The sequence below is a fragment of the Nicotiana tomentosiformis genome, chromosome 11, assembly GCF_000390325.3.
Source record: "Nicotiana tomentosiformis chromosome 11, ASM39032v3, whole genome shotgun sequence".
Taxonomy (NCBI): domain Eukaryota; kingdom Viridiplantae; phylum Streptophyta; class Magnoliopsida; order Solanales; family Solanaceae; genus Nicotiana; species Nicotiana tomentosiformis.
In genome coordinates this window covers 17,440,417-17,456,303 of record NC_090822.1, presented here as the reverse complement: position 1 = coordinate 17,456,303, position 15,887 = coordinate 17,440,417, and the positions used below count along the sequence as shown (strand labels likewise).

At 41.9% G+C, this 15,887-nt stretch overlaps 1 non-coding gene across 1 annotated transcript; it reads left to right on the top strand.

Annotated features, from left to right (window-relative positions):
- The first annotated feature begins 208 nt into the window (after positions 1 to 208).
- LOC117278304 (small nucleolar RNA R71) lies at positions 209 to 315 on the top strand. Its single transcript, XR_004508680.1, has one exon. It is a non-coding gene; the product is annotated as a small nucleolar RNA R71 (small nucleolar RNA).
- Positions 316 to 15,887: the final 15,572 nt, after the last annotated feature.

Below are 15,887 nucleotides of genomic sequence, written 5' to 3'. Positions count from 1 at the left end.
AGCATCAACTTGGTGAACACCAATTGATCTTCTTCTTTCAGCACTCTCAGAGGGCCACTGATTTGCATCTTCAGATAACTCATCAAGAATTATAACTATCTCCTCTGGAGTCTTCGTCATCAAAGGGACTCTAACTGCATTGTTCAATGTTCTAAGCGAAGCCAGTGTCAATCCATCCCAAAAGTCCTGGAGTTACATCCAGAGTTCAATTCCACTATTTTGACACTTCCTAACAATCTCCTTAAACCTCTCCCATGCTTCAAAAAAAGTTTCAGTCTCTTTCTCGCAGAAGTTATGGATTTCTCTTCTAAACTTGCCCCTTTTAGCTGAGGAGAAATATTTATCAAGGAATTTTCTGGTCATCTCCTCCCATGTTCTAATCGATCCCGTGGGCAAGCTTTGAAGCCCTGCTTCGCATCATCTTTAAGTGAAAAAGGGAATGCCCTTAAGTACACTACATCTCGTGACACCCCATTGTATTGAAAAGTGTCTATAATCTACTAGAAGTCCATTAGATGTGTGCTTGGATCTTTGTTTTTTTTTAAACTCTAAAGACACAATAATTCTGAATGGTTTGAAGCAACCCTTGCTTCAACTCGAAATTGTTAGCTGTAATTGGAGGTGGTCTAACACTTAATAAGCCTTGATTGTAGACCGGTCTAGCATAATCGCCAAGTGATCTCCCATGATTGGGACCTATACTTCTGCACTGGTCTGCAGCAAGGGTTGATTTTGAGCAATTCTATGACCCCTCTATTCTTTATAGATAATCTGTGCATCTCTCATAGCTGCTTCCTCAGCATCACGTGCACCTTTTTCTCGTTGTTGGGTTGCCTCCCTTGTAGCCAAATCTATATTATCATAACCGTTTCCAGCCATAAGTTCTTTGGTTGAGGATTGCCCAACCTTTTCTGTCGTCTCGGGGAGATCTCTTTCCTTCCTCAGTTGTCGCAGTTATTTTTCTATCTCGGGCTCGTATGGTAGCACTTCTTTCACAGAAGCTCGAGTCATGCACAAATCTAAACCTGTAACCTGCGCATAGTCAACGAACACCAAACGTAAAAAGAGAAAATGGAAATTAAAAGAATTTTTTTTCGTGAATTAGCACTTCAAACTATTTCAAACACTATTGATTTCCAATCCCCGGCAACGACGCCAAAATTTGACAAGCACAAAACGCATACTTTAATTCTGCTCGCTAATCAAATATAGTATAGTATAATATCGTATCCATAGGGATTGGATTTAAACAGCATTCTCATAGTTTCTAGCTATCCAAGATGATCAACAGTTGAGATTTATAAGATGTCTAACTAAAATTAATTAAGAATCTAAAGGTATTGACTAATGACAATCGAAACAAGGACTAAGCAAAGAAGGTTATCAATGGGAGAAGACATGGTTTTCATAGGATAAATGCAAGATAATTTTTCGGGATCTAACTCTAGATAATTCACTTCTAATATTCAAGTAATTCTTTTAAAGTCACTCAATTATTAGTTCAAACGTTCAGCAAAAACTCCTCTCTCGATTAAGTCTTAATCTCACAAGATGAACCAATTTCAGCACGGGAAGATATGCCAGAATGCGTAGTGGATTGGTCTTTAGGAAAATCTCTTTCGATTATTCTCCTAACTAGGTTTAATCAATGATTCAACTATCCTATTTCAGTTACTAAGAAGAATTAATGAACTCAACCAACAATATAATGCAAAGATATCACAAGTTATGCCTCTCTCGTTTACACGAACTAGTGAATATAGATGAAACAATTAAATCATCCAAAATGATTCAATACATAAAACTAGAGTTATAATCTATAAACAATCATCAATACACCAAATCAATCAAACCCCAAATGGAACTACTCCATAGACATGGAGAAATTCATCACGAATATATTTGAAGTATAGGAAAACATAGATTCGATCCAAACTCGGGTCTTGAGTGAGGAAGGAATGATGAAATCCTTGTGCTTGTATTATTCCAACTCCTCCTTAGCCTCATTAGGTCCAAAGTATGTAAAAAGTTCAGAAAATAACGTTTTCTATGTATTTATACCAAGTAGGGTCAGGCCCAGACGAAACCACCCTTACCTAGCTGAAATATGACTTTCACTCCGTAATGATTGAACAGGCGTGCCACATGGGGCGACGTGTCATGTGGGGCAATAGTGGAGAAATCCAGAGAGCTCAAAAATTCACCAGGCAAAAAAAAATACACTGCTGCGGCGCCCCACACGCAGCCCCACGTACCACAGCAGTGCAAATTTCTCAGAATGTTACTTTTTGCTTGATTTTTGACGTCCAAACTTGGTCCTCAACCCCCGAACACGATCCTAGATTAATCCCTTGGGATTTTACTCAAACTTTAAAGCTCCAAATAGCTCAAATTAGCTCCACAATATCTACATAGCTCAGAATCACTCGTACAAGGCATAAAACACACAATAAGTGCAAAACACTACCAATTAAAGCTCGGACACAAATAAAGTGTAGTGAATTAGAGGGCAATAAGTGACTAAAATACGAGATTATAACCTACCATCACCCTTAAGGATATGAATGACAGCGACCTGTCGAACAATATTGCTGGCCTCGCCCTTCGGGTAAATACATTTGTTGTTAGTTATTTTTCCTTTGATTTTGTTTCTTCAGTCTCTAACTTCTTATTTTTGTTTTTTAGACAATCGTCTTGGAAATTGAGAGTGCTTATAAGGAGCAGAGGCAGAAAGACATTTACTTGAAGTTAAAGGAGCTCCAGCATTAGCTTTGTTAGGGCAGCAGTCTGCGCCGACTGAGGGAGGATTTGAAGGCCCGAGATGAAGAGCTGGAGCTAATGGTGGGGAAGTGCACCATCTTAGTGGGGACGTTGAGGAGCAAAGAGGAAGAGCTTGAGCTCAGCAAGGGGGGTTGAAGTCCAGTGTAGCGATCTCCAAGCTCAGATGGTTTCGCTGCATGACCAGCTTGATGGGTGTCAATTAAGGGTGGAGACTCTATGTGGAGAGGTCGCCGAGAAGGCAGAGGTTTTAGAGAAGGTGGAGTCCGCTCGGTCTGAGGCTTTGAGGAAGGCGGAATCTCTTGAGGTGGTGATTCAGACTCTCCGTTCCGAGCGGGAGAATGACTTAGCAACAACGAAGCTTAAAGAGCAACGCCTTGATGAGAGGACTGGAGAGTTGGAGAAAGGGACTTCTGATCTCTGTGATTGAGTTGTTGCTTTGGAGGCCGAGAAGGCTCAACTGTTGGCACAACCATCTTCTTCCCGTATTTTAGATTTTCCTAATATTCCTCAGGAATTGTACGAGGAGTGGATTCATGTTGAGGCCCAGTTAGATGTGTTTCGAGATTGGCATAAGGCGGGATCTGTCTCTGAAGTCACCCTCAAAGATGTTAGTGTTAAGTCTCGAGTCGTTTGTGGGTATGACCCCACTAGCCTGAGGCCGGTGATGACGAGGGGGACGAGGGTGTGGACCGGCTCAAGGAGAATGCCTGGTATATTGCTGGATATCCTGATGGCAAAGGTGGTGATGGTGAGGGTGCTTATGGCTAAGAAGGCAATGCTGTTGAGGACCAAGTTGGCGAGGATGTTGAAGGCCTTGATGGTGATGACTAGTAGTTTTCTTTTGATTTTTTGTGTATATTTCAGATGGCGTCTTCACGAGCCCATTGTAAACAATTTTTTAAGTACATGAAATGTTGAAGTAGTTCCTTGCATTTTCTTCTTTTCATGCAGTTTATTTCTATACTTGTGCATATTTTTGTTTCTTTGCCGGGGTGTGGTCGAAGGCCGATAATAGTTTGTTCGAGCGAGGTCAAATATAATCTGTTGTTGAATTGCGGCAGAGGGCCAGTAGGTGTTTGTTCAAGCAGGGTCAAACATAACCCTTCATTAAGTTGTGATTGAGGGCAAAAAGGTGTTTGTTCGAGCAGGGCCGAACATAACCTTTTATTAAGTTGCGGCCGAGGGCCTATAGGTGTTTGTTCGAGCAGGGTCAAACATAACCTTTCATTAAGTTGCGGCCGAGGGCTGATAGGTATTTGTTCGAGTAGGGTCGAACATAACCTTTCATTCAGTTGCAGCCGAGGGCCGATAGGTGTTTGTTCGAGCAGGGTCAAACATAACCTTTCATGAAGTTGCGGCCGAGGGCCGATAGGTGTTTGTTTGAGCAGGGTCAAACCTAACCTAAATGCTAGAAAGTCGTACTGATAAGCTTAAAATTTATTGCCTTGACACTATTGTTTTTGGTTACATACTTGGAGAAATTTACCGATTTTTTGGGTGTTGGCCGGTGTTCCAGTCCCAGTCTATCTAGTCCCTTTATTGGCTGATCTAGAGAATACTGAGAGGTCCAGTAATGAAATAGTAACCACGAACCAACCTCCGCGTGCTTCGACTCCAAATATTCCCAAATGGGACAAAACTCAAGTGAGGGAAAAAAGAGTACGACTTGGGGGCGATTTTTCTCTCAGAAGTTGAAGTATTTGAGGTGGATGATATTCCAATTGTTTGGTAGCAGCTTTCCTTCCATTGTCTCTAATTGGAAAAAACCCTTGTTTTCTTCAACTGTGATTTTATATGGACCATCCCAATTTGTTCCCAGCTTGCCTTCCTTGGGATCTTTGCTCGCTTGAGTTTTAGCTTTTAGTATGTAGTCCTCGACTTTGAGCAGCCTAACCTTTGCTTTCTTGTTGTAATAGTGTTCTGCTTGTTTTTTTGGGGCGACCATTCTTATGTAGACCATATCTCTTTGTTCGTCGACTTTGTCAAGTTCATGTATTCAGCTCTCATCGTTACTCATGCCGATCTTATGGGAGTGCCTTAGGCTGGGTTCTCTGACCTCGACTGGTATTACTGCCTCAGTCCCATAGACCAAAGAGTATGGCGTCTCTCCTATGCTCGTTTTTGCAGTTGTTCAGTAGGCCCATAATACTTTTGGTAATATTTCCGGCCACAGTCCCTTGGCATCTTCGAGCTTTTTCTTCATGATGTTTAGTATTGACTTATTGGATGACTCTGCTTGTCCGTTACTAGCGAAGTGATATGGGGTCGAGAGTATCCTCTTAATACGGGGTCCATATGTAACAGCTGATTTCTTTGGGAAGGCCAAATGGGGAGATGATGTTTCTCCATATAAAGGTGATTACTTCCTTTTCCTGTATTTGGGAGAATGCTTCTCCTTCCACCCACTTAGAGAAATAGTTAGTTAAAATTAAAAGGAATCGTATATTACCTAGCCCTGCTGGTAGGTGGCCCACGATGTCCATTCCCCATTTGATGAATGACTAAGGGGATGTGACTGAGTGGAGATGTCCGCCTGCTTGATGAATCATTGGGGCATATTTTTGGCACTGCTCACATCTCTTTTCATGGTGGGCCAGTAATATCCTGTCCATATAAGGCATCTGACCAGTGCCCGATTATCGGAGTGAGCCCCGTAATGGCCTTCGTGAACTTCTTCAAGGATGCACTGAGTTTGGTTTGGGCCCAAGCACTTCGCCAGAGGACCACCGTAGGTGTCCTGGTACAGATCGTTGTGGAGGACACTGTACTTGGCCGCTTGCATTCTTAATTTTCTGGTTTTCTTTTTGTCGGTAGGGAGTGTTCTATCTTGCAGGTATGAGACAATACGATTGTGTCAGTCCCAAGTTAAGTTTATGGTTCTTACCTCGACCTGGTCTAGTGATGAGTTGAGGATATGGACCACGTTTTTATCTTCAGTTGTGATGCTTTTTGGTGGCTGCGACTAGTTTGGCGAGGCCGCCTGTCTCGACATTCTGTGCTCGTAGGATTTGGTCGAGCTGACATTCGTTGAACTCAAGCAGTACCTTGCATAATTTGGTCTGGTATTTTTGCAATCTTTGTTCCTTAATTTGGAAAGTCCGGTGACTTGATTGATTACGAGCTGGGAATTGCAACGCAGTTTCAATCATTTTCCTCCATATTTGAGTTCTAGTCTTAGACGTGCAATTACGACCTCATACTCGGCCTCATTGTTAGTCATATTCGGGCAGCTTATGGACTGGTGAATCACTTCGCCTGTTAGGACTTCGAGTACGAGTCCCAGTCCTGACCCTGATGCGTTGGATGTACCATCGGTGTATAGGACCCAGAGGTCTCGTATTTGGAGGGATGTTTGGACGGCTTCCCTTTTGACTTCAGGCATTATTTTTGCGCTGAATTCGGCTACGAAGTCGACAAGCACTTGTGACTTTATTGCCGTTCGCGACTGATATGTAATATTGTGTTCACTCAGCTCGATGGCCCATTTGGCTAGCCTTCTTGATAGTTCGGGTTTATGTAAAATTCTTCTAAGGGGGAGGTCATGATGACCGAGATGGGGTGACATTGGAAATATGGTCTAAGCTTCTTTGAAGCTACGACTAAGGCCTGAGCCAATTTTTTGAGGTGTGGGTACCTCGTCTCTAGCCAGACCAGTGTTTTGCTAATGTAATAGATGGGAGATTGTGTACCTTTGTTTTCTTGAATTAAGACTGCACTTATAGCTACTTCGGATACGACCAGATAGACGAGGACACACTCTCTCGGCTCGGGTTTTGAAAGCAAAGGCGGAGATGGCAGGTATGCCTTTAGTTCTCGCAAAGCGTGGACGCACTTGGAAGTCCATTCGAGGCTATTGTCTTTCTTAAGTATGCCAAAGAATTTATGGCACCTATCCGATGACCGCGAGATGAACCTTGATAGGGCGGCGACGCTATCGGTCAACCTTTAGACTTGTGTTTTGTTGGTCAAGAGATCTTGTATCCCTTCAATGGCTTTGATTTGGTATGGGTTGACCTCGATCCCTCATTGGGATACCAGAAAACCCAAGAACTTTCCCGAGGCTACACCGAACAAACATTTCTCTGGGTTCAACTTCATTTTGTACCGTCTGAGTATGTTGAAAGTTTCTTTCAAATGATCGATGTGATATTCTCTCCTTTTGGACTTGACTAGCATGACGTCTATATATACCTTCATTGTTTTGTCGAGCTGATCTTTGAACATCTTTGTCACAAACCTTTGATAAGTAGCTCCATCGTTCTTTAGTCCAAAAGGCATGACCCTATAGTAATATGTTCCTTGGTGGGTGATGAATGTGGTTTTTTCCTGATCTTCGCCTTCCATGAAGATCTTATTATAGCCCGAGTAAGCGTCCAAGAAACTTAGTAGATCATGCCCGCCCGTTGCATCGATGATTTAGTTGATGTGAGGCAATGGGAACGAATCGTTCAGGAATGCTTTGTTCAAATCTGTGAAATCTATTCACATCCGCTATTTTCCATTCTTCTTTTTGACCATCACTACGTTGGCAACCCACTTGGGGTACTTCGATTCCCTGATGAAACCATTTTCTAGCAGTTTTTCCATCTCCTCATGCACTGCGTCATCAATTGTAGAGTTGAGTTTACTTCTAACTTGTCTCACTAGAGGGTGGAATTGGTCGACGTGTAATTTGTTTCTAGCAATTTCCTTTGGGATGCCCGACATATCTGCATGGCTAAAAACAAACAAATATGTGTTAGCTGTTAAGAATTGACTGAATTTACCTGGTTCCTGAAGCTTGCAGCCGATATAGGCCTTCTTGTTGTGGTCATTGAGATCCAATTGAACGGAGTTGAGGTCTTCTATGGTAGACCCAATAGCTTCGATCGTGTCAGTGTCCTTGATGATATCCTCTGTATCCTCTTGCTTCAACCTCTATCCTATTAATTATTATGGATCTTTTTCTTTGTCTTTTATCTGTCGAGTGGTCGTGTTGTCTAAGACGATGCAGTAGCATTCCCATGATGTGCGATGTTCTCCGCGTATGCTGAAAATCCCCCATGGAGTTGGGAATTTAATTGCTTGGTATAAGCTGGAGGGTCAACTTTCATGGGATGTATCTATGATCGTCCTAATATGGCATTGTACATAGTGGCTTGGTCCATGATATGGAACGTTGTCTCTAGAGTTATGTCGCTGGCTAAAACAGGGAGGGTAATTTCCCCGGATGTCAGTTCAACTGCATTGTTAAAACCAGTTAGCGTGATGCAGGAATGGGCAAGTACTTAGGGATGGATAATGGACGCTCCACTTCCGTCATCTACCATAATGCGTTTAACATCGGTATGGAAAATGCATAAAGTAATAACGAGGGCGTCATTATAAGGAAAAGTCAAACCGTCGGCATCTGACTTGTCGAAGATGATACTTTCTTCGAGTTTGTCATACCGTTCGCGGGTGATAGATCTCTTGAGTTTGTGGGTAGTGGTGAACTTCACGCTGTCGATGGAAGCATCATCATCGCCAGCGATAATCATATTGATGGTGCGAGCAGGTGAGGGTGGCTTTGGCGGTCCTTGGTGTTCGCGTCCTCTAGCGAAATTGGTCTTTCCCCTATTACTTAGCAGCTCTTTGACGTGCCCTTGTTGCAACATGTTTACAACTTCTTGCCTGAGGGAGATGTCATCACGTCCACAACACACCTCAATAAGGGATATGACACAGTCGTATGCAATAATAATTACCCAACTGGGAGTCGGGGTCGAATCCACTGGGAGTTATGATGGGAGTTAGGAGTATATATTTGGGGCAAGCAAATGGGTTATCTAAGATTGCACTTCCACAACAAGGTTTTGTTTCTTGCTTCTACTGTTACTCTAATGAATGCAATTTAAAGAAATTAGATTATAAATAAATGTTTTTGAGGTTTTCCCAATTGGATTAAAGGCCTAGGATTGTGACCATAACCTAGGTGGTTGCCTAATGAGATAAAGACGTTAATGCTTATTTTATTGTTTGGGGTGTCTTATAGTTCTCAACTCTACGTTACCCACTTAATACCTCTAGGTCAAAGAGTGATTTTGCCCAATTTGGCTTTCTCAAGTCAGAATGGGTATCAACTAAAACACTTGATTAGAGCTCAAGTCGGGTTATTACTATCTCTAGGTTAAACCCGTGTACTTCAAATCTAACCAATCTCTCAATTAATGCAATACCTTGTTAGCTAAGTTACCCTGGACTAGGTCTCTCTTTCTCAAGTAGAGACTAAGTTAAATAGGCATAAATCAATGTTTGTAACCATTAATTCTAAAATTAAAGCATGAACTAAGCTAAATAATCAACACCCAATCATAAAAAAAGTACTAAATTAGATACCCATAAGGTTTACACACTAGGGTTGGGTCACAACTCTAGTAAAAGTCTAGCTACTCAAAATGGAAATTGCAGAAAACAGGGAAGAAAAGATAATTAAACTCATAATGGAAGATTAAAATGATGAAATCTAATGTTAAAATACCAAAATAATGTAAACTTCCTAAAGTAGTAAATAGAAATGGTACAATAGCTTCAGATGTTCAAAACATGACCTAATTTTATGAAAATCATCTATTTATATAAGGCCGAAAATCTCGAACAAAAATGACCCACGGGAGGATCTGCGGCCGCACAATTCCATGTGTTGTCCGCATATTTCTTCAGCTAGCAGGAAGTGGGGTTCTGCAGCCGCACATTTATGAACTGCAGCCGCGAAGCAATCTTCTGCGGTCGCGAGGCAATTTTTTGCTGCCGCACATTTCATCTCTGGTCCACAATTTACAAAGGCTCCTGGACTTGGTCTTTTTGTATACTCTCCGATCTTTAACTCTTAGCCTAGTTCTGTGGCCGCATAATTCACCGCACATTGCTGAAGGTTTTGCTAAATTTTTCTTCTTGTTTTGCGGCCACCGATGGAATTCTGCAGTCCGCAATTTCTTCTACGGTCGTAGAATTCCTTCTGCGGACCGCACATTTGTGCTTCTGCGCCCTTTATTTCCTTGTGCTTCAGAACACTCCGTTTTGAGTCAGATTTCATCTTGGGAGGCAAAACTTCCAGCATTCCTGCAATTTTGTACAATTTCATTAGTTCTGGGAATACAATTCATTACGTTCGGACTAAATCAAAAGCTGAAAGGTGCTAATAAGCAAGTCAAAATCCCCAATTATCAACTCCCCCAAACTTAAGTCTTTGCGTGTCTTCATGCAAATAAATTAGTTCCCACCTCCAAAAGTTAAGGGTCATTTCTGCGATTTAAAGATGAGCCATCCACACATTAGTTGGGACAAATAATTACCCACACTATTCATGTATTATCAACAAGGCGACAAGTTAAACATTCATGCACATATAGTTCTAATGTGACATTTGAGCTTCAAGAATTGACTTTACTCATCAAGGACTCTTGCTCTATCATGTAGGTCATGGTGGACTCCAAACTCTTCCTCCTCTACTTTCCATTTTCCAGGCTTACTTAAGAAATTTATCACTCAATCCAAAGATTTATGAAAGGTTCACTCATCTTTCTCAAGAGAATGCCACAAGTACGGCTTCAAGTACCATAGGTTTTCCCCTCATGTAGATCGCCAATAATGTAATCTCACTCGTCTTGAAATCAAGTAGGACTTCTTCGGGATGTAATGAAGGCTTTTGGATTAGGGTCAGATACTATATGGGTAAGTGGTTACACCTTTTCTTAAGCACTCCGTCTTTTATTTCTTGTCTCACACTTTGCCAATTCTTAGAGGTACTTTCTTTTTATTGGGGACTAGAGAGACTTAACATCACTCTTTCTTAATCATTTCATTATTTTTCTCCCTTTTTTATTTCTCCATGTTTGGGATCATTACCTCTCTTTGGATCCATTCAACCCTTCAACTTATACACTTTTTGCATTTTTCTTTTTGTTCTTTTATTTTCTTTTTCCTTCTCTTCTCATAGAGATCATTTCTTTTCTATTTTTGTGCCTTGATATGTTTTTCAAGTTCCTCATCTCTCCCCTAGACTGACGTTTTAATCCATTTGTTTCACGAGAGTGTTAAGGAAAGCTCGGGTGCCAAGAGATGGTCACGGCCAAACATGTAAAGACTTGTAACATGGTTATCAAATGAGAAAGGATAGAGTATCAAAGGGGTTTACTTAGGATAAACACATTGGTTGGCAATAGAAAACTCAAACGGGCCAAGGAGAGCCTACAATCACTTCTCAAACCAAGCAAAATTAAAAATTTCGCCTTGAAACACATTCGAGGTTAAGTTCTAGACCCTTCGTACGGATGCTTAGACTAGCAACAATTTATCTCACCCCTCACGCAACAAGATTGTTAAAGAAGACATAGTCGAGGGCCCACAATGACCACATTCAAGTTTAAAGATCACTATGGTCCAATTAAACCACTCGATGATTGCCAAAGTCAAAACAAGAGTCACAAAGTCACTAACCAGAGCTATTTCTTTCAAAATCCTTGTCCCTAACCATAAGCACATAGTTAAGTGTGTTGGTACCAATTGAAGCATGGTTGAATCTTCGAGTATGACTTAATTAGGTCTTTTTATCCATTACTACTACTATTATTACCTAAACACAAAATCGGACTCATTCCCTTAAGAAGGTTGTCATGTCATCCATCGTTGGGACGAGTCATCCGGTTCACACAACAACTACCTTTGTAAAGAACCATGGCATTAAGAAAATCAAAGGATTATTATCTACTAAAACATAAAGAGAAGCTACTAAATCAAACAAAGAAGCTACTAAATCAACAAAAATAAAAAAGCTAATAAGCAAAAACTACTGAAGGTAAAATGAATATACATAATGAGCGAAAGAGAGAGAATATATACATAATAATAAAGAGAAAATAATATCAAGTTATTACAGGCCAAATATCTCAAAATGTATCTAATAATCAATAAACTCCACCCCCCCCCCAAATAAAGACAAGCATTGTCCCCTATGCTTAACAAAATAAGAGTAAAAGAGGGGAAAGAGTGAAGAAAACTCCCTATGGCTCCTTGGACATCTCTATGTCCCCAGAAATGTCACCGCCCATAGGATCATCCAACTGAATCTCATCATCCTCAACTTTGGGTATGGCTGAGTTAGTGTATATCTAACGCGCTGCCTCAACAGTATCGATAGCAAGGTCTGGCTCCTCAGACTGGCCAGCTGGTGCCACCTGTGCTGTAGCATCTAGGCCTGAATGGTGTGGGTCAATTAGCATGTCAAAGGGGAGATCTCCAGATGTATCAAGCCTGGTCACCTGTCTTCGGAGCTTGTCCACTGACTACTTGCTGGTCTGAGACTTCCTCATCTTCTTTACTTCTTTTCCTAGCTCTTCGATCACTAACCTATGTTGTACCAAGGTAGCCATAATAGTGTTCTGCTTCTCTAGGAGCTTCTTCAATGTCTCTTCATTTGTCGGGGGGAACTGAGGTGCCTGAATAGAAGACTGCGCTGCAACAGTACCGGGTAAGTCAGACAGCTTTGCAGTGGTTGTCTGCATCCAGTTGTTGAGACTTGCTAATGTCTGGGAGACTCGTAACGCTGAAAGTGGGCAGTAGGCATATGCACTAACTTCAAAGTCGAGGTGGGAGCTGTGGCAGGAACTACAGTAAGGAATGTGGATGATAGCGGAGGCATAGCTACGGCACTGGAGGAAGGCTCGGCTGAAGTGGATGGAACATAAACTGCCTCAGCAGCTACCATAGCTGGCTTATTAGACTGGCCCACGGTGGTAGGAGGCTGAACATTCTTCTTTGGATTGTTCACATCCATCATGGAATACCAAGTAAAAGGCTTATTCGGCCTCACCTTTGTGTCATAATCCCTCGGCTCTACCCTTACATATGTGAGATATTCTGTTATAGTGTTAGGATATGGGTATGACGAGTCATCTTGATGAACAATCACTGAGATGTTGGCCGACATCACGACACCCATATTTATAGGGTACCCGGCCATAATCGAAGCAACCAGAACTGCCCGAGGAATCGTAAGGTGAGTCTCATTCTAACTCGGGCTCAGTCTGCTGCAGACAAAGGTTTGCTACCCCTTCGCCTCGAAACTGAGAGTGCTCCAATGGATAGGAACCCCAGTAGCAATCCATGGAGGTAGTGCCCTGGTGCTACTAGAATCTCTGCTAACCAAGGTCAGGCTACGTCTCACAATACATACTTCTCCCAATATTCCTTTGGCTCAACATCTTCGAAGCGCAAATATGTGTTGTGTGTATGTTGTTCAAATCTCACTTATAAGTTACGTACTTTAGTCATTTTTGTCCCCTTATTGATGTGTGCCACATTTTCATAGAATTCCCGGACCAGACACTCTTTGGCATTCATTAAACTTTGAGTGAACCACATCCACCCCTTGCGTTCCCTGAACTGTCTCAACACTGCTGGGTTGTACCTCTCCAAATCATTCAATAGAAACTGTCGCTCGAGAGTTAGCAACCTCACTGGACTACCATGTACGAAAGCTGGTGAAGGAAGCCAAGCTAACAAATCGGTCCTCCCAAATCTCTTTCTTTTTTGACCTTTCAAGGCCTACAGCTGTAGCATCCCCCCCTATGCCATCATCGGGGATTTCCTGAACTGGTGTATCTTGTGCCTCAAGGACATGTGTAGCCGATGTCTCAAAAGCCTGACTAGCACTCTTCGAGTCTTTGAAAGTGCTATGAGATGAGGATGGCTCATCCTTGAGTTGGTATCTCCCTTGCGGTATTGACTGTACGGTCGACTTCTCTTGAATAGAGGCTGAGTTGCCCTCTGATGCTTCCCTAAATGGGACATATGAGCTCATGTCAGAAAGATCTACACCTCTCCCCTGCTGGCTGTAGCTTTCTTTGTAATTGTGTTTTGTTGGCCAAGGGGTAAGGCACTCTTTCCTCGACCCCGAGAAGGTTTACACCTCTCTTTAGAAGTGTCGCCTCTACCTCTAGATCGAACAAAAAGGGACACTCCAATTTGGAGCGGTGATGATGGAAGTAGTTGTCAACTTGAACTTCAAAAATTCAAAAGCTCTCATGAAATCATCATTGAAGTTGAACTTAGCAACCTTCTTAAGAAGCTTTCACAACGGATTCACCACCTTAGAGAAATCTTTGATGAAGCGCTGGTAGAAACCTTCGTGGCCTAAGAAACTCCGCACACACTTTATCGAAGTAGGAGGTGGAAATTTAGAAATCACCTCAATCTTTTCCTTGTCAACTTCAATTTAATTCTTTGAGATTTTGTGGCCAAAGACAATTCCTTCCTTGACTATGAAATGACAATTCTCCCAATTGAGCACCAAATTTGTTTCTTCACATCTTGCCAATACTTTATCCAAATTTGCAAGACAAGTGCCAAAAGAATCCCCAACCACCGAGAAGTCATCCATGAAAACTTCAAGGTAGTCCTCCACCATGTCCGTGAAAATAGCCATCATACACACTTGAAAATTCGTCGGTGCATTGTACAAACCAAATAGCATCTAGTTGAAGGCGAAAGTACCATAGGGACATGTAAAGGTAGTTTTCTTTTGATCTTTCGGAGCAATAAGAAATTGGTTATAGCCCGAATACCCATCAAGAAAGCGATAGAAAGTACGTACGACCAATCTATCAAGCATTTGATCTAAGAAAGAAAGTGGAAAATGATCCTTCCTTTGACTGTTGAGCTTGCGATAGTCCATACACACCCTCTATACGGTCACCATTCTTGTAGGAATTAACTCGCTCTTGTCATTGGTGACCACTGTCTTGCCCCTTTCTTTGGGACACATTGAACCGGAGAAGTCCACGAACTATCGGAGATGGGGTAGACAACCCCAGCATCCAACCACTTGATAATCTCCATCTTGATAACTTCATGCATAGCCTCATTGAGTCTTATTTGATGTTCAATAAATGGTCTAGCGCCTTCCTCCAAGGTGATCTTATGCATGCAAAATGTGGGGCTTATCCCTCGAATATCCGCCAAAGTCCAACCAATAGCCTTCTTCCTCTTTTGTAGCACAGTGGAGTCTACCCACACGTTAGTCAAACAAGAGGAAAGAATAACCAGTAAGGTAGAACAATGACCAAGAAATTCATACCGAAGATGTGGAGGCAATGGCTTCGGCTCCAAGGTAGGAGGCTCTTCAATAGAAGGCTTTGTAGGAGGAGTTGTCCTATTTTCAAGATCCAAGGAAAATTTTCGGGGTGCATAATTGTACGACCCCATTCCTTGCAAAGAGTTCACACATTCTATGAAGCCATCCATCTCGTCATCATCAAAGTTGAGCAAGACAACCTCCAACATATCACAAACATTGATCATAAAACTTGATTCATTAACAATAACATCGGTCACCAAGTCCATAAAAGAGCACACCTTATTGTTAATTGGTTGTCACATGGACTTACACATATGGAAGACTACTTTTTCATCACCAATCCGGAATGTAAGTTCTCCGGCTTCAACATCACAAAAAGCCTTCACATAGCAAGGAAATGTCTTCCAAGAATAATCGGCACCTCATAATCAACATCACAATCTAGAAGGACAAAATCCGCCGAAAGAATGAATTTATCAACATGAACCAACACATGTTCAATCACTCCCAAAGGTTTCTTCATAGTACGATCAGACATTTGCAATCTCATAGAGGTGGGTCTTGGTTGCCCAATTCCCAAGGTCTTGAAAACCGAATAGGGTATCAAATTAATACTTGCCCCAAGATCACAAAGAGCTTTTGCAAACTCGGCACTTCCAATTGTACAAGGAATCGTGAAAGCACCGGGATCTTCCAACTTAGGAGCCATTGAGTGCACAATTGCACTCACTTGATGAGTGATTTTGATGGTTTCAAAATTCATTCACCGCTTTTTTGTCATGAGATCTTTCATAAACTTTGCATAGCCTGACATTTGTTCCAAATCTTCAACTAATTTCACATTGATTGAGAGACTCTTCGTCATTTGAATGAACTTCTTAAATTGATTATCACTATTTTGCTTGGTAAGTCTTTGAGGGTATGGAGGTGGAGGCATAGGCAATGGTGCCTTAGCTTTTTGCACTACCGGCTCCGGTATGTCAATAATGTGATCCCTAGACGGGTTCACCTC